The 24,057-nt window shown below is 46.1% G+C and overlaps 1 long non-coding RNA gene across 1 annotated transcript; it reads left to right on the forward strand.

Annotated features, from left to right (window-relative positions):
• The first annotated feature begins 289 nt into the window (after positions 1 to 289).
• On the forward strand, positions 290 to 7,906 carry LOC120382825. Its single transcript, XR_005588246.1, has 3 exons — positions 290 to 460; positions 5,633 to 5,918; positions 7,681 to 7,906. It is a non-coding gene; the product is annotated as an uncharacterized LOC120382825 (long non-coding RNA).
• The last annotated feature ends 16,151 nt before the right edge of the window (positions 7,907 to 24,057 follow it).

Genomic DNA, 24,057 nt, shown 5'->3' on the forward strand with positions numbered 1-24,057 from the left:
CCTCGAAACGTGGCAGAAGGTCCCGCCACTTTGTGTCGGGGCGGAATGTGAGGGTGAGGAAGTGAAGGGTGTGGAGCACGAGTGTGTACAGATGTTTCCTTGGCACGGCCTGGAACTGAACCAGCTGCAAATTGTGCAGCCGGCTCATGGTGAAAGGGCGGGGAGGCTGGTTGGGTCCATGGGGCAGGGGCCCGATGAAAAGGTCCGGAGGGCCAGGGGTGGAGGGTGGGACTCTCTAGTCACTTTAAATCCCAGCCACTTTTCTTTCTCTTCCCCTCAGAATCTTCAAATGGGCCTGGATTTTTTCTGAAGAAACAGAAATGATTTGGGAGGTTTTATTTGGAGGGTTGAGAAGGGTCTAAAGCTGAATGTTTTTCCAACCAAACCCCCAGATTGGTTGGTTCTAATCACTTTGTGACATCAGGACCACCAAGGAGATGAAACCTTATCAGTGCAGACTGTGAGTGTGTCATATTCAGACTTGTTAGCAATTCAGGTTCAGGGTTTGTTTTTTTTTGTAATTAGAGAGAGATCTCATTTGTAACCAAGCTTTATCGGTATTTACGAACTGATTAGTAGTATAGCGCATAACAGGACTCTGGAGTCACATGGGGGTGAATCAATGAACCTGTGCTTGAGAAGGTTTAATGAACAAAGTGATAAAAATTCCAAAAGCCACTGGGGTTTAAATATGGGCTGGGATTTCAGCCCTGAGGACTGCACTGGTTGGACAGAGCTGGTCTAAGCACCAGGGCAAACCCCATGAGACGTGGGAGGGCATTCATCTGGTTTGAAGCTGCGTAGTCCCAGTGCCGTGCAGCACTGTCCCTGTCCAGTAGAGACCCAGCACTGGACGTGGCTTTGTCCGGTGAAAATGAGAGAGAGGAGGAAACAGAGCTGGATTTACAGCTTGCGTGTTCCTGGCGGGGTCAACACACTGCCCCCGTGGCTGAGCAGTTGAAGGGGCCTCGGCTCCGAGCTCCCTCCTCCTGCCTGCAGGGACTCGGCGCTCCAGGTTCCCTGCTGCCCACGGCGGCCGGGAGCTGCGGAGTACCCCCACCGCCCGCAGCAGCTCAGAGCTCCTAACCTCCGCAAGAAGTAGGGGTACCACCACTTTTAATGTTTTGGCACCCACTGCCCAGTGCCCCTTGCACAGCCCCCCCAAAACTTCCCATTTCCCCACACTGACCCCCCAGTGCCCAGCGCCCCGCACTGCCTAGCACCCCCACCCCTTCACTGCCCAGAGCCCCCCCACAAACCCTCCCAGACACCCACTGTCCCTTGCCCTGCCCCCACTCACCAGCCCTGCTGGGAGGTGACTGTGTCTGCTGGGTCGAGTGAGGCGCCCTCCAGCAGGGCTGCGTGGGGCTGTCTCCTGCTCAGCTGGCCCCGCCCCCTGCCGGGACCTGGGATCAGCAACATTTGACGTTTTAGGTGCACCTAGAATGCTGGTGCCCCTAGGCCAGGGGTCGGCAACCTGCGGCACCCGTGCCGAGCTGATTTTTACTGGCACACTGGGTCCCGGCCCCACTGGAGCCGGCGGACGGAACCCGAGACCGGCAGTACTGGATTTATCTTGGCGCCGGGCCCACGGTCCAAAGGGGCCCCGGCCAGGCCCGCTCTTCTCCACCCCTCCCACCCCGTGGGGGCAGAAGCTTAGTGCTGCCGGCTCCTGGGGCTCCTGCTGCAGCAGGCAGGCTACTCCCCCGCCTCTTCCCGCAGCGTGCTACCTTCCCTCCCCCCCACCCCCCCACCGTCGTCGATCAGCTGCTTGCTGGCACAAAGGAGGGGGAAGAGTGGAACCACAGTGCGCTTGCCGCTCCAGGGAGGAGAAGGAGGAGAAGAGGCAGGGGCAGGTCCTTGGGGAAGGGGCTGTAATTCCCCGGATCCTCCTCCTTCCCTTTTCTAAAGATGGGCGCTACAGTAGCCTTTTTCCAGTCATCTGGGACCTCCCCCGATCAGCATGAGTTTTCAAAGATAATGGCCAATGGCTCTGCAATCACATCCGCCAACTCCTTTAGCACCCCCAGATGCAGCGCATCCGGCCCCATGGACTTGTGCTCGGCCAGTTTTTCTAAATAATCCTGAACCACTTCTTTCCCCGCAGAGGGCTGGTCACCATCTCCCCATACTGGGCTGCCCAGTGCAGCAGTCTGGGAACTGACCTTGTTTGTGAAGACAGAGGCAAAAAATCATTGAGTATATTAGCTTTTTCCACATCCTCTGTCACTAGGTTGCCTCCCTCATTCAGTAAGGGGCCCACACTTTCCTTGACTTCCCTTTTGTTGCTAACATACCTGAAGAAACCCTTCTTGTTACTCTTAACATCTCTTGCTAGCTGCAACTCCAAGTGTGATTTGGCCTTCCTGATTTCACTCCTGCATGCCTGAGCAATATTTTTATACTCCTCCCTGGTCATTTGTCCAATCTTCCACTTCTTGTAAGCTTCTTTTTTGTGTTTAAGATCAGCAAGGATTTCACTGTTAAGCCAAGCTGGTCGCCTGCCATATTTACTATTCTTTCTACACATCGGGATTTTTTTTCCTGCAACCTCAATAAGGATTCTTTAAAATACAGCCAGCTTTCCTGGACACCTTTCCCCCTCATGTTATTTTCCCAGCCTTGGAAATGTTCATGCTGTTGGAGTTCATTCATGTCCCTTAGGGGGAAATGGATCTTTGGGGGAGTCAGTGTTGCGAGGGCTCGGGCATTCCATTCACTTATCAGAGGAAGCAGGTTTTGGGGTTGTTTTTTTCCCCTCTCTCTCACCGTGAGCAACAAAAGTTTTGCCGATGTAAGTGCTAGTGTAGACATGTCCTGAGGCCAAGGCCTTAAGAACCGAGAGCTCAAAGTTAGGAGCCTAAGTTCATATTTAGGCACCTAAAATAAGTGGCCCGATATTCAAAATTGCTGAGCTCCCAGCACCTCCCATTGATTCCAGTGCATGCTGTTGACTGCTCAGCACCTGCAAATCAGGCATCTTATTTAGGTGCCTGACTTTAGGCCCCCTCATGTTTGAAAAATCTTGGCCGGAGTATCCAGCAGAGGAAAAAAATAATTTTATTCTCTCCCCTGGAAAATAGCCATTCAGAAACAATTTACTCTCAAATTCCTCACTCACAGTGATGAAAATAAATACATAAAATGCACCCAAAAAATGAATCAATGCTCTTTTAAAAGACTTTTCACAAGTAATTCCTAATGAGGCATGGCCAATGCTGTTGACATGCAATTGGAACAGCTTCAACTTGCGGGTCAGACTGTTTGATGAATGGACAAATTCCCAGGCTGTAGACAAGCATTCTCTGCCTCCTCCCCCAGCTCCAACCCCCTTCTAGCTTCTTACACAGACCAGTTAAACTCTCCCATCAGAACTAAAGCCATTCCCTGTTAGTAGCACACTGTTTAATTAAAAGTTTCCATATGCAAGCTGTGTTTGCCTTCACTGGCCTCTGGATGGGGAAATTAAATGCACAGCAACAGTGAAGGGCTTTCAGCTGGTTTTATGGGGGAAGGCTGCTAACTGGCTCCACTGCTGTCTGCAGAACACTGACTGTACTATGGTCAGCCTGAAAAACTGGGAGGCCAACGTAGAGGCTTTGCTCCATAAAGGGGCTCTCTCTGAGCCCAGATGTAAATCTCTCTCTCTCTAGCTGCTGTTACAAACTATAGAACCTGATCTGACATTACTAGCAGGAGCTGTTGTTTTTATTGAAGCAGTTGCTCATGTTGCAGATCAGGAGACGTAGAGGGTGTTTATTCAGGTCTGGGCCCAAGTGCCAGCACATTCACATCAGTTTGTGAAGGGAGACTTTTCTTCCTTTTAACACCAGTACCGAGAGCTCTGCACACCCTTACAGGTTATAGCAAACAGCAGGATGTACTCTGCTGGGAGTGCTTCAAAATCCAGTTCCACTTTCCACCAGTCCTCTGTATGGAAACTGCTGGTCAGGGTGTTTTCTTCTGCGCTCAGTCCACAGAAGATGCGAGTTTGTTACAGCTGTCAGCCAGAAGCCTGGCTCTTTAGTTCAAACCATGGAGACACATGCTGTCAGCCCTGGAGGGCCTTGGTACATTGCCCAAGTTGTCAGCCACCGCATAGGTGGGGGCTCAGCTGGGATTTGAACTCTGTGGGTCTGTTAGAGTTCCCAGCTTGAGAACTGCTCCAAGTGTGACAAGACTGAGCCTAAATAGCTCTCTGATTCTGTTCTCTTGGGCAAGAAGTCACTAAGGACTCATCTACATGAGGAAGCTGCATGGTTTTAGCTAATGAAACTGGTGGCAAAGGCTATGTGGACACCCACGTTTCCATTTACACCAGGTTTAGTTTACATCAAACAGAAGTTGGCTAAAGCTAAAATGAAACAAGCCACTCTTAAATGGAAATGAGTGTCCACACAGGGGGTTCCACTGGTTTAACTAACTCGGTTAACAACAGTTTTAAGTTAAACTGGAGCAAATTTTCCCAGGAATACGTGGCTTTAGACCTCTCGGCTTCAGTTCCTCCATTTAGAATATGGGCCCAGTGATGCATTAATTACCTGCTTCCACACAATACCCTGTGAAGCAGATAAGTAGTTAATGATTAATGACAAAAAGCACAGTTTGTTCATATGAGAGTTACATTAGGTGACAATTGGGTGTATTTTCATCATCAGAGAGCTTAAACTGGCGAACCAAAACATGGTGATTCACACTGAATGGCTCCTTGCCTATCACTTATTTTATAATCATGAGGATGTGCATGAGCAATCAAGATCGGATTCCAAACATTCCCTCAGGTTCAGGGGTCATTTTGACCAGGGGTGTTGGCTTGATCCATTAGAGACAGGGTGCACCTGGTAGAACTAATGTATAATCATGAGGATAAAGCCTGCAGTCCTGACGCAGGCAGATGTCAGTTGGAAGCACTGTAACATAGTGAAAATAGTCCTGCTTGGAATTCTACAGCCCAGTGAACTGAGAGCTAAATACCCTGAATCAGACTGCAGTAGGGAGTTACTGTCTAGGAACTGCAGGAGAAGGCTGACTATGGGTGGGCCTTTACGCCCGATGCAGAAAGAGAATCATGCCATTCTGCTTCTTAGAAAAGACAAGCTGAGGGGAGATAGGATTGCTCTCTATAAATGCATCAGAGGGATATATACCAGGGAAGGAGAGGAGTTATTTAATAGAATATCAGGGTTGGAACGGACCTCGGGAGGTCATCTAGTCCAAACCCCTGCACAAAGCAGGACCAATTCCCAACTAAATCATCCCAGCCAGGGCTTTGTCAAGCCTGACCTTAAAAACCTCTAAGGAAGGAGTTTCCACCACCTCCCTAGGTAACCCATTACAGTGCTTCACTACACTCCTAGTGAAAAAGTTTTTCCTAATATTCAACCTAAACCTCCCCCATTGCAACTTGAGACTAAGAGGTCAGATTTGAAGTGGATCCTGAAAGGCATGAGAAGCTAATGGAGATGCCTGACCTTTGATACAGTGCCTACAGAATTGCAATTAACACCTTGTGGTTACGTCAGATGTTCTGCAGTCTGGGTTATTATCACTCACTTGTGTGCAGTAACTCTTTTGAATGGTTATCCTATGTCTTGCTTACCCATTAACATACACTCTATTTTCTATTCTAAAGTATTTTAAGATACTTTGTAGGAGAGGTGCTGCATGAATTAAATGCTTGACTGAGACAATAAAGTAGATGGAAGAAAACAGCTCAGAAAGAAAGCGGAAACTCAACAGCAAAGACTCTACAAGGGACATAAACAACTTCCTGATGCTTACAGTGATAATTCATCCTCCAGCAACAAGAGTGAGACTGAAATCAGACACACTGCACAGAAAGGAAGGAGAGTCTTGCAGTTAGGAACTGAGATTCAGGAGATTTGGTTCTGTTGCCATCTCTGCCACTGACATCTTGTGTAAGAAGCTTTCCTGTATCTCAGGCTTCCCAGTCTGTAAAATGGGGACAACAATCCTGTCTTATCTCCCAAGGGCCTTAATTTACTCATGCGTGAGGTCCTCTGCCAAGAGGGTGGTACAGAACTGTACTTTATTAATTATTATTACAGTTGTGTTACAATAGCTCCTAGAAGCCTCCACCCAGGTGAGGGCCCTGTTGGACTGGGCGCTGGGCCAACATCATAGGAGACATTTGCTACTCCACAGAGCTTGCAATCTCAATAGACAAGTCAAAAGAAGTGAATATATTAACACACATGGGGGCCTGAAGCATAGAGAAGAAGGATGGTCTTGTGGTTGTGTACTAGCCTGTCACTTTGGGTATGTCTATACTGCAATTAGACACCTGCAGCTGGACCGTGCCAGCTGACTCAAGCTCATAGGGCTTGGGCTAAGGGACTGTTTAATTGTGGTGTAGACGCTCAGGGTTCTTGGACCCTGTAAGATGAGAGGGTCCCAGATCCCAGGCTCCATCCTGAGCCTGAAGATGTACACCTCAATTAAACAGCCCTTTAGCCCAAGCCCCTTGAGCCCAATGCAGGTTTTTAATTGAAGTGTAGATGTACCCTTAGTCTTGCTGCGCCTCAGTTACCCCATCTGTAAAATGATGCTAGGAGCACTGCCCTACCTCACAGTGGTGCACCGAGATTATGAAGTGCTCAGGTACTTGGGTAATGGGGCCATATAAGTATATAGAAAAGGAAAGAGATTATGTGACCTAGCCAAGGTCACACGTGTGTATGTTACAGTCAACAAATGAATGCAGATTGGCGTCTCAGTCTAATGCCTTTACCATGAGACCATCCTTCCCAAAGTATTACTGTGCTGCCCACCCATATTAGCAGCCACATGGGGAGGAGAAAAGTAATTCATAGAAAAAACAATGCAGAGATGCTGCACTGAGACAGAAAGTTACACATGCCAGTCTGCAGCAAGCCTTGGAGAATAAGCGAAAGGTCACAGAGGACACCAGAAGCTGCTGCATCAACATGATCCAGGGATGCCAGAGCTATGGGAAGACAGTTAGTGAGAAGGCAACAGATGTTCTAGCACAAGGACAATGGTAAAAGAGTAATTACAGGCAGGGAAGGCATCCTAGTGGCTGCATGTGTGTGTGCGTGCGTGTGTTTTAAACATTGGATCTGAAATAGTTTGGCATGAGATCCTGTACTCAATTTCCTCCCCATGCATGTTTTACTACCCAGCCCATTTGCTGTTTGCGAGCTGCAGTTAATGGTCGCTCTGTTACTATGGGGCTAGATGTGTTACTCCAGATACACATTAATTAGGGGAGCACACAGAAAAGAGAGAACAAACCAAAAAGTACTCCTGTAATGTAAAATATGCAAATGTGGAGGGCACATAAACAACAGGCCAGAAGACTGGCAGAAACTGTAAGTGAATATGCTGTAGCAGATCCATAGATAGAGAGTGTGGAAACAGCAGCCTCAGCTCCTGGCAAGAGCAGCAGCATTTTGGAATACAACTGATGCACTGTACAAGAGAAGGAACTGTGCCAAGAGATAGCTGCTATTCAGTAAGGCAGTAGCATAGAACCTCTACTGCAGCGGTCAGAGGAGAAAGTTACAACATCTTATTTTTACTAGATTTGTTTGCCAGGCTATCAAATGAATCATTTGATACTGCCCTGAAGTGAATGGTATTGGCATTTAGCCACCAATTCACTAGCAACCTTGAACTCTACTTTCCATTCCATTTCAGGTGAAGCTGATTTACTCGCAGCTTGCCTGCGGACCTGCAGCTCAGTATTTACTTGGAGGATGCCTGCTTTCTTGGGCAGAAACATTAGGAGTGTCGGAGGTTTGTTTTGGATCCCGTATACGTTGCAGAGGAAGGGTTTGTTCCGTCAGGTCCCTTCTGGGTGCATTTGCTGCATGGCATACACAAGAACAGTCTCTGTTTGAAGTCAATGAAAATTCCATTGGAAGGGTTGCATTAACATAGCTAAGACCTGTGTTAATAAAGCCCACATAGTAAAAAAGAGAAGGAGCATTTTTTAGCTAAAACGCTGAAGCCAGAACCAGGTCCAAAGCTATGTGAAAAATGCATTTGGTTAATGAAATATTATAAAAGCCCCATTCATTTCAGTAATCACATTGAAAACCCATCTCCCTCCTGCCATTGCTGACAAATTGTTTTCCCTCACATCTTTTTAGGCTGAATCTTACAATTCCCAATATCCAATGGTAACTTTCATACAATGGCTAACTGGAGATGCTGGAGAATGATGATTTCTAGTCCCTGTTCTCACCTGAGACCGGAACAATAAACTCTGTTCAACCAACTAATAAATGTACAAACCATACCTTGATGACTGTGAGACTTAACACACACATGTTAGGGAAGCACTCAGATCCCCAGGTGAAAGGCACTCTATACACATGCATGTCCAAACAGGTAGATTCCCCTCCCATCCCCCTGCCATTAACAACAAGATGGTAATTCCAAAATATTACAAGATGACAGTTGACTGATCCAGTATGAAAATTCCCATGCTTCTAGTACAGGAGAACTAGAGTGAGAAGTGGCCTCCTTAGGACATCAGGACCACTCAGGGTACCTGTGTCCCCTGGGATTCCCAGGCATATCTGTCAGTTGTAATTCCCCTACTGGTAAGGAGTCAGGTGGACTGGCTGTAGGTAGCACATCTTGGCTCTAGTGGGTTTTATTCAGCTCTAATAACGGTCATCTTATGGATGTGCTGTAGGGGGGGAAATCGCTCATGCCCTGATGAGTATAGATTCTCAACTCTTCATTTTTTTCTGTTACACTCATGTATTCCAAGATAGCACACGCCACTACCTTCCGGGCAGGCAAGTTTCACTGCATGGCCGATTTCCATTAGATTATCAGTCTGGTTATCATCAAACAGCATATTCTGACAATATAATCCCATCCACTGACCTTTAAGGTAAGATGATGTTATCTTTGACATCAAATTATACCCACCTGCTCTTGCCAAGGTGGGTAGGGGAGATGAGAAAAGGCCAATTGATTTAAACAGATATTTGGATTTGGGAAAGAAGCTTTGTCATCCCATTTAACCCAGATAACCCCCACAAAGTCTAGTGGTTCAGTTCAATGCTCACCACCGCCCAAACTTGGATGCTATTTGTCCACATTTTGTGGCCCCAAGTTCATGTTACAGAGCAAAAACCAACTGAGCGTTAACACAGTCATCGCCAAATAGCACCCACATTTTGGGGTTCCCAGGTCAGGTCTGAGGTCAAAAACCGACAGGGAGTGAATGCAGTGACCTCCCCTGGAGGATTAGCTTTAAGGGCATGATCTCATCTTATTGGCTTGCAGACATGGGAAGGTGAGCAGAGGAGTTATTCAATGGGCATATTTAACTTCCATATGCCGGCCAGATGCTTTTACTCAGTGCTGCTGGGATCTGTTAATTCTTTTGACACCATGGGAGTTGAAGAGCACCAGTGAGCACTTGGCCTGTTTGAAGTGTGTGCTTTAGTTAAATGACCCCAGGAAGGATCAGAGTCACTTTCACTGCTTATAGGTCTGCTGGCCTCACTCAGAGGTGGTCATGGTCAGTGCTATAGAAGACAGGCTCATATTTAGTTAGCTCTTTTATACACTAGACAGAGAATGGGAGTGCCCATCCCAAGCAATGAGGCTGAGTCAGGAAACCACTCCAGCAGATGCTCTGATGAGGACAGCACTTGAGCTCATGTTTATCTTTAAGCACATGATTAAATCCCATTGAATTGCATGGCGGTTAAGCCCATGCTTAAGGTTAAGCACAGGCTTAAGTGCCTGCCTGAATAGGGATGCTTTCCAAAATCAGGGCTTAAGTACCCCTTACAAAAGTGAAAATAATCTGAGCTGCACTCACCCCCTATCAGCTGAGCATCTCCTTGCAAGAATTCTCACCCACGTGCTCCCTGAAGTCTTTGTGCATGATTTAGCCATCCAGCTGAGAAGCATCTTGTTCAGATCCCTTCCAGGGTAACCAAAAGTCCAAATGACATCCAAAGCATCTCCACAAATCAGCCCTTCCTCAGGGGTCTGTATCCATTCCCCAGTCTGGGCTGTGGCATCTTCTTCCACCTCTGGTTTTGAGCACTGACCCCATCAGACCAAGTCATCCTGGGGCGTAAGCATTCTCCTGCCGACTCTGCCTCAGGCCCCTTCATGGGAGCATGGTGGGTACATTCTTTGCAGTTCCTTTCTCACACTGAACTCCCACAGCCTTTTATGAGGCTCAGGTGTTCATTAAGTTAGCACCTGATTCTGCTTAGTCCTGCCCCCTTTGGCTAAGAAGCAACAAATGAATTACAACACAGGTATAGTACCTGCGACTCGCCGGCCTTTAACTCTCTTTAGCCACTGCTGGGGCTTTGCCCCATCAAAGAGAATAACCAACATGTCACCTCAAATCACATCTATATTCACTGTCCTTGTAATTACAACAGAATCCTGCCAGAACACTCAGTCCCACCGAACTCCTTGCTGAAACCCCTCCCAAGCATCCCCTGGTGCCCCACTCACATGCCTAAGCAAACAGCTGAGTGCTGCAATGGAGTAGCAGAAGAGGCATTAGTTCTCTACTAGCATCACTGTGGGCTAGGGGGAAAGAAGAACGTCAGTTCTTGGAAAGAATTAGTGCTTCAATCTCATCCAATAAAAATTAGCTGGGTTCAACTTCTTCCACATCTGAATCCGTGCTGGCATCTAGGATTGTCTGTCCCAGACACGAGCTCGAATAGCTTGACCTTGTTTTCTTCCCTCATGGTTTTGCATCAATGGACAAATGATTTACTTTGATAATTAAACTAGCATCAATACTATGCACAGTAAGGGTGAGGAAGGATTTTTTTTTGGAGGGGGGGTTGGGGGTTGGGGGAAGAAGCATGGCTCAGTGTGCTATAGGAGCCTTGGGGAGTTAATACCCTCTACTAGCAAGAAGAGCTGCTGATCAAGGACATTTACAGTTTAGACTGTGATTTGAAAAAAAAATTAACCTTTTTAGAAATGTTGCATCAATTAATCTCTCTTTTCCCATCTAAAGCTAAGTTTTTGACAGCTGGTGGATCACTTGTTGCAGTAGTTGGAATCCTGCTACTTCTTACACTAATGACAATGACATATTGTAATTAGCCTGTGGAACAGTTTGCCACAAGATATCATTGAAGCCTGGAGCTTAGCAGGATTCAAAAAAGGGTTGGATGTTGATGTTAATAATGAAAACATCCTCAGGTACAGTAAAGATTGAAGAAAAAAATCCTAGCATTTGGAAGGGATATAAACTCTCTTGCATCAGGACATATGCCAACCTCTAACTGATGGGACTCAGGAACAAACTTTCCCTATAGGCAAGTTATTCCTTAACTACCTACTGCAGGGTTTCTTATATTGACATCTGGAACTGGCTGCTTTTACAGACAGGGTCCCATACTAGATGATTCCCTGGTCTGATGCAGTCTGGCATCTCCAGAACAAGAGGCAATCTTCCTCCTTCTCTTGCTTGCCTCCTTTAGCACAGCTTGAAGCAAATCTATTATTATTGTGGATTCAGGATGGGGCTGGCCCTCAGGTGACCTGGGTTCTACTCTTGTCCCAGCCACTAACTCATTGATTGACTTGATTGGAAAAAGGGGTAAACAGTGAGGTGGAAAAATTTGCCCATGATACAGAATTACTCAAGATAGTTAAGTCCAAAGCAGACTGCAAAGAGCTACAAAAGGAACTCTCAAAACTGGGTGACTGGGCAACAAAATGGCAGATGAAATTCAATGCTGATAAATGCAAAGTAATGCACATTGGAACACATAATCCCAACTATACATTAAAATGATAAGGTATACATTAGCTGTTGCCACTAAAGAAAGAGATCTTGGCATCATTGTGGATAGTTCTCTGAAAACATCCATTCAATGTGCAGTGGCAGTCAGAAAAGCTAACCAAAAGTTGGGAATCATTAAGAAAGGGATAGATAGTAAGACAGAAAATATCATATTGCCTCTATATATATCCATGGTATGCCCACATCTTGAATGCTGCGTGCAGATGTGGTCGCCCCATCTCAAAAAAGATATATTGGAATTGGAAAAGGTTCAGACAACAGCAACAAAAATGATTAGGGGCATGGATCAGCTTCCGTATGAGGAGAGGTGAATAAGATTGGGACTTTTCAGCTTGGAAAAGAGACGACTAAGGGGGGATATGATAGAGGTCTATAAAATCATGACGGATGTGGAGAAAGTAAATAAGGAAATGTTATTTACTCCTTCTCATACCACAAGAACTATGGGTCACCAAATGAAAGTAATAGGCAGCAGGTTTAAAATAAACAAAAGGAAGTATTTCTTCATACAATGCACAGTCAACCTGTGGAACACTTTGCCAGAGGATGTTGTGAAGGCCAAGACTATAACAGGGTTCAAAAAAGAACTACAGTAGATACATTCATGGAGGATAGGTCCATCAATGGCTATTAAGCCAGGATGGGCAGGGATGGTGTCCCTAGCCTCTGTTTGGCAGAAGCTGGGAATCGGTGACATGGGATGGATCACTTGATGATTACCTATTCTGTTCATTCCCTCTGGGGCACCTGGGATTGGCCACTGTCGGAAGATGGGATACTGGGCTAGATGGACCTTTGGTCTGACCCAGTATGGCTGTTCCTATGTTTGACCTTGCTAGCCAGTCAGTCACACAGCCTTTCCTTACATGACTTCCATAGGATTAGTCAGATGTGAGAAAGGATTGCAGGCTCAGCCCTTTGGCCTCATGTACCCAATCTGTCAAATGGGGAGATAATAATGCTTCTCCACCTTCATACAGTACTTTGAGAGCTGCAGAGGAAAGCCAAATGGAAGTGCTAAATATTATCCATATGTCATGTTCATAACTGATCTCCTCATCTGGATTGAAGTTGAAGCTAGATATATTTAGATTAGACATAAGATAAAATTTTTTTAACAGCAAGGGCAATTAACCATTGGGACAACTTGCCAAGGGTCATGGTGGATTCTCCATCACTTGCAATTTTAAAAGCAAGACTGAATGTTTTTCTTAAAAGATACCTTCTAGTTAAAACAGGAATTACTTCAGGGAAGTCCTATGGTCTGTGTTATGCAGATGATCAGACTAGATAATACAAATAACTTTATAATCTATTTATCCACATTACTATTGATACCGAAGAAAGGTCTAACAGCTTGGACCAAAGTCATCCCACGTTTGATTCCACTGGCTTCAGTTTGTTGAAGGACCTGGCATGCCACAGCTGGTGGTGCTGGATGGAGCTTTTATTGATGTGCATGGGGCTTTCATCCCATGCTTTGTATTAATTTTTAAAGCTCTCTCACTGTGTTTTGTTCACAATTTAAAAAGAGGGAAAAGCATTTTCTTCACATTCATGCCTCCCTCCTTCCCCAGCTACACACATCGCTCAGCAGGGACTGACCGGCATGGAACCTTTTGCTCTCTGTTCCTGTTGCAACACATTAAAGCTTGACTTAACTCCTCGGATGGGGAGAGGTCATCCTGCACAGATGCTGGAGAGGATGACTCAAAGGCTGGCTTGCCAGTCGTTTCAGTAAACACATGTTGAGAGACAGCCCTTTCAACTTCACTAGCTACTGTGGTTTTTCTTGGCCTGATGGAAGGTAACACTCAATGGAAGAACCTCAGTAGTTCAGGAAGGATTCTCAGGTCCTCATGCTGGAAGGGCAGAGTAAATGAAAGAGCCTACATTGTTCACGAAGGGTCCCCGGTAGCTCCTGTACAGGGAGGGCAGAATAGTGTACATGAATGAGGCCACTTAGTTCTAGCAGCTGACTTCCAAGTGAACCACCCCTACATTTTTACTCCCTGACCAAGACCTACAGCACCCTCTTTTCTTCAAGACGCCTGGACGTTGTAACCAGCTCCTGCTTTGTACAAAAGAAAAGTCACTTTTGGAAGAGCACTTTGGTGAAAGACGAGAGACTTTTCTACATGGAGGAATAACTTTTCATAAATCTGCCCCAGCGCAGTAATTTGTCTTGAGAGTCTGCCTCAAGCCCCTGCTACCTGTGCTTATCAAGGTCACATCTGTTTAAACATGCAGGAGGACGCACAGCCCGCCATTGGGAAAACATTGATTTGTGATCCTGTGCTGCAACAGCATGAGCAATTAATATGATCAAAATATCCAATTTGGTGTGGCTATTATAGACCTTGGGCTATTTATTCTCATTACTTATGAGTTTAAAAAGGGGGTGGGGAAGGTGGCAGAACCCACACTTGCCTGAGCTGTCCCTGTGCTCAGAAATTAAGGGCACTTCAGAGAATGCCCATCAATGACTGCTGGAAAGTTCAGTAAAATCTTGCTGCTACTGCTCTGGAATGTGGACTATACCACCCTGGGTTGGGCCTTAGAGCAGCTGCCCCTGCAAGGATCCTTCATCTTGAAGATGGAAACACAAGAGCCAGGGATGTTACATAAAACTGGAGTGAAGGACAGTTTCACTGTGTCTTTATTTTCTCATTATTTCTTGCGTGGGGGATGTGCCCAGGTGCCCCAGCAGAAGATCTGCCACTGGGAAGACAAAGATAGACACTTCCTCTGTCCTTTTGCCTTTGTGTGGGACTGCAAACCAGTCATCCCCATACATACCTACACAGATCAGTGCTCAGCCTTTCCACCCACACACAACCGGTAAAACACACCTCTGACTAAACATGTATATTAGACTTAAACCCATTAGTATTTCTGTCCCAGAGATGATGCTAGTGGGGTTTGAATAGAATTTAGCATGTGAATGGTCCAGCAGCCCCTTCCTCCTACAGCTTACGTCTGGCTAGCTCTTTCTCCAGGCTGAGCGATGTGAATGAAATATGGAAGCAGACGGAGAGGAAGTGTAGTTAGCATTCATTCATTGCTTATGTTGTACAGGCTGTCAAAACTAATGAAATTTTATGACAGACGGGCAGCAATCAGTTTCCTGGTGTTATTTATCTTTTTCGCTTCTGGCTCCGCACTCCTGGTGATTTTTCATTCATCTTTACGAAGTGCAGGATCCACCTACCCAGAAAACTAGCAAATTGTATCAATGCATAAATGTAATTAATGATCGCCTGGCATGAGTAATGAGCGACTGTTATGCAGAGTAGTCTCTCTCAGATTTCTCCTCTCTCCTACCCCCGCTTTCCAGCTGAGATTCCAAAAACTTCAGGAACATCCATTAATGGGGCTTTAATTCCTCTCCTCTCCTGCCATCTCTCCTCACACTACAACAGATGTTTGCAAAGACGTTCCTCAAACAGAAGGCATTCATGGATGGCGTTGTGGGCACGGCCTGCCTCACATGCCCCCTCCCCCCCTGATTCGCATCATTTATTACGAAAGGTGCCAGCTAGGCATGACAGATTAATTTGTAATAGCTTTGTAGTAGATGATGCAAATTGATGTAAAGCATATGAGTGAAGCTAGCTTCATTCTCCACCTGTTAATGACAGGAGCCGCTGGGGGGAAAAATATGTCTCTCTGAATTCATGCACAAAATATCTTTCTTGTGCAACAGTGAAAGTTGTCAGATGCCTAATGTGCTTGATACAAAAGGAAAGAAATGAAAAGTTGAACCACCTAAGAGTATATGCCCTCCACTCTGCCATGCACAGGAACATACTTTACTGTATTATGACTACTGTACATCATACAACAACCTTAACTGTGCTCCAGGGTTGATATTTAAAGGTGGGGTTTTCAAAAGCACTCAACACTCAATTAACTCTGCTCCTACTGCAGTCATTAGACTTTTCCTATCAACGTCAGTGAGAGCAAAGTCAGGCCAGTAATGACTGTTTTGAAAATCCTTCCCTAAATTGGCATCTTTAGGTTTCAGTGTTAACAACCACATTCAACACCTCTCAGAGCTATTGTTTCAAGCTGTCTGCAGACTCAGGCGGACTGCACTGCATTGGTTACATTTGGTTCATATTTTCAAGCTTTTTCCTCACAACCATGAGGGCTAGTCACATAGGGGCCAGATTCTTAGCTAGTGAAAATCAATGTACTGGTACATCTATTGAATTTAGTGTAGCTACACTGATTTACACCAGCTCCCTCAGATTCTGGAGCATCCATTCAACAGAGAGATTAGTCTATGACTATCAAGAGAGGGAAAGAAACAGTGATGACAATAAAGGGGACATTGATTTCTAAAACTTTCAGAGCTTCTCAGACTGTGGTTTGGGGTGAAATTTGGCATTTTGGGGGATTGTGGCTTTTTAGCTTAAGGGACACGCAAAAACAAGACTCACGGGGGCAAATTTCTTAAAGGTCCCATTTTTAATTAGTTTTAACTGATAAACTAAGTAACAGGTTATAATTAACTCAGGTTTCCGCTTCATGCTCTATCAAGAGATCTATTACACTTCCCCTTGGAGAGGAAGGGACTTCTGTAGTAGCTTGTAACTGCTATCCCTTTGATATCCAGAGGGGTCGCTGTTGAGTGACAGAAGGATCAACGTTCTTCAAGGGTTGAGTGAAAGCAGCAAAGAGTTCTATGGCACCTTATAGACTAACAAATGTATTGGAGCATCAGCTTTTGTGGATGAATACCCACTTCGTCGGATGCATGTAGTGGAAATTTCCAGAGGCAAGTATAAATATGCAAGCAAGAATCAGGCTAGAGATAACGAGGTTAGTTTAATCAGGGAGGATGAGGCCCTCTTCTAGCAGTTGAGGTGTGAACACCAAGGGAGGAGAAACTGCTTTTGTAGTTGGCTAGCCATTCACAGTCTTTGTTTAATCCTGAGCTGATGGTGTCAAATTTGCAGATGAACTGAAGCTCAGCAGTTTCTCTTTGAAGTCTGGTCCTGAAGTTTTTTTTGCTGCAGGATGGCTACCTTTAAATCTGCTATTGTGTGTCCAGGGAGATTGAAGTGTCTCCTACAGGTTTTTGTATATTGCCATTCCTTAGCACTTCTGTCTTCCCAAGCTGCCTTGCTGGGTGTAAGACACAGGAGCAGGGAATCACAGGCACCGTGGCTAGTCTGCCAGGCCAGCCTCTTTGGTCAAAATGTTGCCTCTTTGCAATTAGAACATAGGCAAGTTCAGTAGCTGAGGGCCTGGCCCTCAGAGACACTGAGCCCCAGGAAATCCCATGAATAGGAGACACTGGAGAATTGCTATGGGGGGTGGAATTATCAAAACAAAATGTTCTGATTGACTCCAAATGAAAAAAAAAAAATTCTTTTTCAGTTCAAGAACATTTGAGATTTTGACTTTTTATCCCAATTCCAGATGGGAAAAAAATTTTAAACTCTTGAAAATATTCGCAGATGGGAAAATCATTTCCTGCCCGGCGCAGTTTTTAATATGATGATGCTAGATAAATGTCTGGCCTTTCCCGAGCCACCATAGTTTTGGAGCCCACAGGCAAAGGAGCCTGTCTCCCTAGCATATCTCAGTAGAGTCAAGGCATCCATTTAGAGAGCCCAGCCTGAAACAAATGTCAACAGAGAGGGCCTGTTTCAAGATAGACCATTTAAACTAATGCACTGGCCTGGCTGGGGAAGATACAAGTACCCCCTGCCCAGGCTCCTTTGTGGAGGTGTTTGGAAGAGGCCCAGACAGGGGCAGAGTTTCTGATGCAGCCACATTAGGGAAAAATTTTCCCCCCGTGCAAATCCACACCAGTGCCGTTTATATCTGCTTGATTATGTGTGTGCTTTTAGGGCTTTCACAGGTGTTGCACCTCCCCCTCCCCCTTTCAAGAAGCCTGATTTGCAATTTCATTCCTTGGGTGTCTGAGGAATTCCTTACCAGCCAAGTAGAAATACACTGCTTCCTCTTGGCTGTAGAGGAATGTTTCTGAATGCCAAAGAGAGACACCCCCCATGCTCACATGACACCTTCAGGGGAAAAACTTTAAGAGCCTCTTAGTGCATTAAGAGAGACAAGAGTCCTCCTTAAAGATTTTCTACCCCAAGGTCCTCAAAGTTTCTTTCACTCAACTCCAGCCAAGAAAGAAACGACAAACGTAAAACTTAAGGAGTTGCTTGGTGATGGGAGTCCCCCATGGACTGTGGACATTATAATCAGGACCAAGTCTTCCGAGCTAGCCCCTTCTCCTCCCATTTGTGCTGTGGATAGAATTACTGCCCTTTTCCACCAGTTTGCATGGGAAGGGAGCTGTGGGTATATGAAGACGTTTCCCAGGGACAATGAAATGAGTAAGGAGCCAAAACAGTGGATTTTGAACTTGTAGCTCGCAGGTATCTAATGTGCATAGCAGGCCAGTTCTCCCCTGGCCTATGTGACATAGCCTGTGGTGAAGTTCCCCAAAGTTCCATCTGAGGATCTCAAAGCATTGTATGAACATTAAACCCCACAGCACCCCCTTGGAAGCTGGGTAAATATTGGTTGTTTGTTTTACACAGAGAGGAGAGCAAATGGTCCTTGGCTGCTATCTTAGGATCTGAAACAATGTCCACCAAAGTCAGTGGGAAACCTCCCATTGATTTCAATGGGCTTTGGATCAGGCAGATATCTGGCCTCCCTAACTGGAACCAGTAAGGACGTTTTCAGTGCATTTGATTCCAAGTCTCCATTTTCTGAAGAGCGACAACCAGACACGGAGAGTCTGCCATACGCTCAAAAAGGGTCGGACGACTCACCGTTTCCGACGCTAACATTGTCACAAAGACTTTCATCCCTACGGAATCTCAGTCCCAGGATGCATTGCTGCCCGTGCAATTGGTGGATCAGCATTCACCCCTGTAAGATCACAGCTCCCAATAAGGAAACAGAGCAAGAGACTATTCACAAAACCTGACCTAACCAGTCCATTACCCTTCCCCTGCCCTTCCCAGCATCAGTTAGTTCCCTTTTACAGTACACCCTCTCTCTTTTCAGTCCCATTTACCAGGGAGGGAGGCAGGGTTTAGTCTGGGAAGCCGGGCAGGGGGAGCGGTTGTCAGCCGCAGGGCATCCAGCAGTATTAGATGAAAGCTGTTTGTTCGGGGAGGGGGGGGGCGTAGTTGGTCCTCGTTGCTACCAAGGACTAAATGGCAATTCCTGGCCGCCCACAGTCACAAGGTTTAATTCTCTAATTGAGATTTCATGGAAAGGCTTCACCTTTCTGATTAGTTGCCCCAGTGTGAATGTTCTCTCATAACACAGACATCTGCCCTCTGGACTAACCTTTCTAGAAGCTGCATCAACAGAGTAATGCTAATAAAAATATCCATCTGTGCTTAAAGGTAAACAAAGCATTAATACACCAAACTGTGGCTTAGATTATATTAGAGTCATCTTTAATGATATTACACATCTGCTAGGATGTATTTCCCATCCGGCCATCTCTCTCTCTCTCTCTCTCTCTTAAAATATCTTTATATGAAAAAATGTGAGAGCATTTCCCTCTGAGAACTTAGCATGCACCACAGAAGCAACTGGCCCCACTCTGAATGCCTGCTTTCCCCCAGGACCCCATGCTGGGAGAGGTCTCAGGGATTAGCGTCTGCAGTTTAACCATTATTATACTTAGAAATAAATGTTCCACGACTCTCTACTTGGGTTTCAGAGCTTGTTCAAAGGCAAGCAGGGTAAAAAATATTTCAAAACCCAGAAACCAGACATTTCTCTGAGTGCCTGGAAAATATTAGAGAGAGAGAGGCAGGTAGTGAGTTCTAGCCTTCTACAGAGTTTCAGGGGCATTTGGAGTCTTCCAGCAATGCTTTTCAGAGTGTGAGAAGGTGTCCACTCACTGCAGGTGCGTCTTCATGTGGCTCGGTCTGGGAATTAGCTCTCGCCTCATCTGGCACCTTCTTCTGTCAGTTGCTTGTGCTGTGCTCCCCCACCCCCCGCAGTGACTTGGGGTGCTCCCTCTTTGTGACTCGGTCCTCTGACCAGGTCACTGTAAAATCCTCCTCTTCCAGGGTAACCAAGTCCCATTGGACAAGTTGTTCAGACACCATTTCAGGCAGGGTTTGCCATTCCGACTCCAGGCCCTGTGCCACTTTCCTAGTTGGGGCCCGTCTGCTACTCTGAGTCCAGCCCAGGGACCCTAGGACTAGCAATCCAGGTCTGCTCAGTCTCAGTCCCTATTGCTGTTTTCTTGGTCTCCTTCCTACCTCACCTCTCTAGCTCCTGCCTTTCTTTGGATTTGCCACTGGAGCTTTCTCTACTCCCCATGGCTACTTCATCCCTCTTGGCCACTTATCAAATCCCACAGTCCCGGGCAGGACCCCAGATTTTACTCTCCCCCTGGATCTCCTCCTTGCCCATGACCAACTCCCTTTCCCTCTAGAGAGTGACTGCAGACCACCTCCATGCATCATATATGGTTAATTGGCCCCTTCTGGCCCCCATTATCCCACTCAGGGCTCATGGTGGGTAGGCACCTCACCACAGAGCAGATGGGAATGCACCGAGGCTTCTGTTCGCATGGGGGGGAATGGCATCAGAATGCCAGTGCATGTGAATCACTGGTGAATTGTTCCTCTTTTCCCCAGAGTTGCAATTTGCAATTAGGGGGAAAATAATTCATTTAAAAAAGATATTTCAGATTCATTCTTGATGCTCTGGGGGTCCCTTCTGGCCTTAAACTCTACAACTAAAGAGACAACATATACATCTAATTGCTGAACTATTTCTTATTATTTTTCTTTTTAAAACCATGGACTTAGATCCTTAGATTCACATGAGCTGTCTTAGTAAGAGTGTAGGACTGAGAGGAGCATGATCTGGGTCCTAAACCTGGCCAAGACCTTGGGCAAGTCACTTCCCCGCTCTGTGCATCACTTTCCCAATCTATAAAATGGGGGTAATAACCCTGGCCCGTTTCCCAACTTAATAAGAAGCTAAATCCTAGAATAAACACTGCTAGTACTTGATTTATACATATTGCAGTTCCTTCGCGACTCTCACAGTGCTTTACAAAACAGGTAAGTATCTTCATCCCAGTGCTACGGATGGGGAAAGTCCATTCCAATGTTTGCAAAGTTTACCTCCTAAAGGTAGGCCCACATTTAGGCCTATTTGAACTGGAAGAAGTTGGGGAGGTGGAAGTGGAGAGGCAGGGGGTTCGTTCAGGCCAACAGGGTGGTCAGAGACTGAGATAGGTTTGGGGATGTGGAGTTCTGGTTGTACCAGAACCCTGTAAATATACAATCCACCTGACGCCCCAGAGAGGGCTGGGGGGGGGGTTGTTTGTTTGTTTTGCTTAACTCAAACGCCTTTTGACGTTTCCCTCTTGTTAAACAGAGTCTGTCCATGCCCCAGTGGCATTAAAAACTTTGTGTTTCCCACCCTGCCATGATAGCAGTGGCATGGGAACTCTTATCGCAAGTATAAAATGCTACCAGCAGTGCCTGGGCTGAGAAGCAGGGTGATCTAATTCATTGGGTACTGGACAGGGAGTCAAGGCACCCTGGCTTCTACTCACAGCTGTGCCATTGGCCCACTGGACAGGTCGCTTCTCCTCTCTGTGCCCCTTCTTCTGCTCCCACTCTTGGCCTGTCTTGTCTATTGAGATGGTCAGTTCTTGGAGGCAGGGACTGTGGTCAGTTGTGGCCTCTAGGCATTACTGTAATACAAATAATAAATAGTCACAAACAATGGGCCAGTGAGCATTAGATTTTTATGGGTTCCACTGTACCTGCCATATGCATGGCCTGCCCATACCCAAGAATTATAGGAGATGAATTCTTTCTAAATCAATTGGATAAATAGCTGGACCTAGAGGTGGTCATCTGAAGCTTTTGAGATGCCCTCATTCCCGGCATTAGCTAGTTCTGAAACCTCCTACCTGTATGGTGCCTGGCAGACTTGTTCAGAGAAGTCTCTTCCCTTCCCCTCCATCGCATACTAAATAACCCCAGCCCATGCTCACCGCTTTCTGTTCCTTTCCATTCTGATAAGCGGATAATTGAAGATAAGCCAGTTGTATTTGAACTAATTTGCTTGGAACACACAGGAAAGTTCATTAAAATGAGAATTCCATCATGTATTCATTAAACAATAGAGTTCCATAAATGTTGCGACTTGATTAATTGAAGCTTGCCACCTGAGCAAAATGGGGAATTTTCACTTTTAATTAGCGAACTGCACTGTCACATCTTCCAGGGAGGGTACAATGGATTGCCTAATATCAAAGGCCTTGCTGCATGATGATAACATAATGGCCTCTAATGAGGCCCAAATATTTTTCCTCTATGTAACTTTTACTCCAGACAGGAGCAGCAGAGGGCAATTTCTCATTTGCTGCTGACCCTGGTAGCTCTGTATTTTCCACGTGTTTCCTGAAAACAATTCCTTTTCCAAAGGTAGAATGTTGGGGTGATTTGACTTCTCATGCAAATGAGGGATTGGCAGCTTGAATTTGCTTGAGTCATGCATAGTGCAAAGATTGGAAGACATTATGGTAGGTTCCCTCCGAGCTATGCAAACATATCCCAATCTTCTTATTCTACTCCTAGCCCGCCCCCCTCAATAGATCTGCCAATACACCTCAGCCATGACCCATTGCACCTTCTTCTGTTCCAGTCCTGGGTTGCTTCACAGCTCCACTGATGCACCTCAGTCCTGACCACTTCTAGTCCTGTTAGAGATAGGCCGGAACTAATCACAAACAAAAATAACCTCTAATTTTCAGATCTGAATCCTCTTTTAACAGTGAGCCAAACCAAAATCCCAGATTCAACAACTCACTCCGCCTTCTCTGCCTATAGAGCATTTGAAATCTGGACTCCGATTTGGATCTGGATTTGGTGGCCTTGGCCCCATCTCCGATTCCAGCTGTGGACCACCTCCCTCCCTTCCCCAGCTGTGTCAATGTGTGATGGCTGCCCTCCTGGCAGACACCCCAGGGATTAAAGCAGGGATCTCCAGATCTAAAAGCATGAGCTGCCACAGCTCAAGCTAATGAGCCAAGACTGTTGCTGGGGGCATCATCTGCAGATGAGTGCAGAGAGGGACTTGTAGCACCAAATGCACATCAGATCTGACTTGCAGCACTCCAGCGATTCCAGTCTTGAGCTTCTCCTGAATGAAAACCCCAACTGTGCCAAGCTGCAGGGAGCTTTTAAGATGTGGACAAACAGCAGGCAAAGTCATTTTCCCCCATGACCTACTCTGGGGACAAGCTGAAGCCAGGCCCACAGAGATGGAAGCCTTTTCAGTGCATTCACCATCTTAGGTGCCTGGCTTCCCCAGAAACATTCTTCTGCGAATGGTTCCATGGACTCCTAGACAGAGCATCGAGGCTGCCAATTTAACAGCCAAAACAGCCAAACAAGATGTTGATCTTTTTTTGGCTAACTAACATTATGGGATTTAGTGCTTAAAATAGTCATCGCAGGAATGAGGAAGCAGCTAACTCCCTATGTTAGTACCAAGACCTAACGCTCAGATTTTGGTCAGATTTCCCTGCCAAGAACCTCAACTGAAATATGAAGGTTTTCAAAGAGCTCGCTCTGCCAAGCATTGCCGTTTGGTCTGGACAGACTGTCAGCCATCGGACAGAATGAAATTAAGACAGGGAGGGCTGGACGACCCAGGGGATATAAAACCTTTCATCCAGAGGTCAGCAGCAGTTTAAACCCAGCCTAGAGCACTAGTGACTCAGGGCCGTTACCATCTAATAGCTTCTAAGTTGACATAGGGGAAAAAAGGCTATTTGGTGACACCTCCTGCAGCACAAAGGTGTTGGCACCGATGGGCACCTTTGTTAACTGTCTTTGCACAGAGTCCAAGGACTGAATGGGCCATGGAGTCTGAAATGCCCAGGCTCTTTTAGACATGGTTCCAAAGGTCAGTGTTGTGTCATGTTGGCAGGCCAGTCTGGGGCAGACTGCTCTGCTTCTGCCCGCGTAAAATCTATTCTGGGGATAAATGGGCGGTTGCAGTCTCCAGGGCTGCAGCCCTTTACGCAGTGTTAACATTCCGGTGTAACAGGCGCGTCTCACCAAAGGGTGGCTGTCCACAGCCCTGGGTGCTCTTGATGTGCATTTACAAATCATACAACAATGTAGGAGTTACAAACATCAATAAGCCAAAGCAGCACCAGGTTCATAGAATCATAGAATCAGGGTTGGAAGGGACCTCAGGAGGTCATCTGGTCC

This window comes from Mauremys reevesii, linkage group 15 (genome assembly GCF_016161935.1).
Source record: "Mauremys reevesii isolate NIE-2019 linkage group 15, ASM1616193v1, whole genome shotgun sequence".
NCBI lineage: Eukaryota > Metazoa > Chordata > Testudines > Geoemydidae > Mauremys > Mauremys reevesii.